Source organism: Saccopteryx bilineata, chromosome 4, assembly GCF_036850765.1.
Source record: "Saccopteryx bilineata isolate mSacBil1 chromosome 4, mSacBil1_pri_phased_curated, whole genome shotgun sequence".
In the NCBI taxonomy this organism is placed as follows: domain Eukaryota; kingdom Metazoa; phylum Chordata; class Mammalia; order Chiroptera; family Emballonuridae; genus Saccopteryx; species Saccopteryx bilineata.
In genome coordinates this window covers 258428207-258430217 of record NC_089493.1, presented here as the reverse complement: position 1 = coordinate 258430217, position 2011 = coordinate 258428207, and the positions used below count along the sequence as shown (strand labels likewise).

Genomic DNA, 2011 nt, shown 5'->3' with positions numbered 1-2011 from the left:
TCTAGACAGAAGTGCCAGCTATTGTGCTTCCCAATGTAGTAGCAGTTGCCACATTTTCCTTCTTGCCTTCAGGTTTCATGGCAGGAAACAGAAGTACTTCCTTGATGTTATTGGAGTCTGTGAGAAAGGTGGTGACTCAGCTGATGCCTGTACCCCAGAGAGCTGTAGGGGACAGTGGGTATTCCAGGGTGGTGTAGAAGTTTTCATCTGTGAACATGGCCTCCTCGTTGCCAGTGGCCTGGGCCTATTCTTTGAGAAGCTGATGTTTCCACATGGGCTAATTCAGCTTGGTGCAGTCATAGTGTACTTCCTTCTTCATGACAAAGGGATCAGTCAGACCCTCTTTAGAGCAGTGCCACTGGGCCAAAGGGCTCATTATCTGTGGGTGATCACAGATAAATGCAGTACTGATGATGTCACTTCCAGGAACTCCTCAACAAGTTTATAAAGGAGCCTGGCTGTGGTCTGAGGTGGAGGGCATTCAACAGCTTTTGGCATACAGATATCATCAAGAGTTTTGCAAGTTTCGTCAGTTTTGAAGAAGTTAGTGTCTGGCAGCTTCACCCCCAGGGCTTTTTCAAGCTCTTCTACCATGCTGATTTTCCAAAAGGGTAGGGTGAGGTCAATCTCATACGGTTGGCCATCTGGGTGGTAGGTGACCTTGTAACCACCTGCAATGTGCTTTACCATCCCTGAAATCATCTCTGTGATTCCCATGAGATTGTGATAGTCTACGCAGGCCATGTAGAACTCACAGGTGGTGAACTCGAGATTGTGAGTCAAATCAATTCCTTCATTCCGGAACTGGCATCCAATTTCATAAACCCAGTCAGTGCCACCAACCACCAGCTTTTTATGGTAGAGTTCTGGAGCAGTTCTCATATATAAACTCATGTGCAGCTCATTGTGGTAGGTGAAAAAAGGCTTGGCCACAGCTCTCACGGGATGATGTTCGTCATGGTGTTTCAGTCTCTAGGAATCCCAACTCATCTAAGAAACGTCTTTTAAATATGGTGATTTTAGACTGAATGATAAGTTTCTACTTCACAAAGTCATTCAGGATCAAGTCCAAGTATCTCTGATTGATATTGTGTTTCCTTGTCTTTGAGTCCAAAGTGAAGATGAAGTAACATATGCAAGCAAGGAGGCAGCAGTGTCATCTCATAAGGCATGATGCTCAGCTCGCCCTTCTTGGTTTTCCCAGGATTCCCCTGAACTCCAATTATGTCTCCCTGATGCAGTTCGTTATTGATAAGAACACATTCTTCTGGTTAGTAATTCCTGGAATTGGCCATGACTTGCAACTTAAGCCCCTCTCCTCATAGGTCAGAAAAGATGACCTTTCCCCAGAAGCTCTTTGGCACGGATCACACCTGTCACCTTTAAGGTGATGTCCCTCAGGCAGTCCCCAGGCTGTAGGTGACTGTATTCTAGGATGAAGTGGGTGAGTGAGAGGTCACATGGAACTTGTGTGGGTGCGAGTCTTCCCCGTTGACCTGTGGTTGGTGGACTGCTCTGCTGCAGATCTTACAGTATTGGCTTGGGTCCAGGCTCTGCTCCCTGGCACACACGTCACTGTCAGTGGTGTGGCTGGTGGCAGCAGTGCTGGCTTGGCTTAGTTGTTTCTCACTGATCTCTTTCTGCTTGGCTTCCTTCTCCACTACTTTTTTCTCAGTTCCCAGGGTCTCTGTAGCTCATTTTTGCCCAGTGTCAGCTGACTGCTGTCTGTGTTCACCGCAGGCCCCTGCACTGCAGCCATCTCTCTGCAGTGCCTGTCCTGAAGGGTCTATGTTTTATTTTAAAAAAGAACAGTTGGCCCTGGCTGGTTGGTGCAGTAGATTGAGCTTCAGCCTGGCGTGTGGACGTCCTGGGTTTGATCCCTGGTTGGGGCACACAAGAGAAGCAACCATTTGCTTCTGTCTCCATCCCTTTACCCTTTTCTCTCTCTTCCCCTCTCGTAGCCAGTGGCACAGTTGGTTCCAGCATGGGCCCTGGGTGCTGAGGACAGCTT

The 2011-nt window shown here is 48.0% G+C and overlaps 1 pseudogene; it reads right to left on the bottom strand.

The window, feature by feature from the left end:
- Positions 1-1759, bottom strand: LOC136336365 (lysine--tRNA ligase pseudogene; annotated as a pseudogene).
- Positions 1760-2011: the final 252 nt, after the last annotated feature.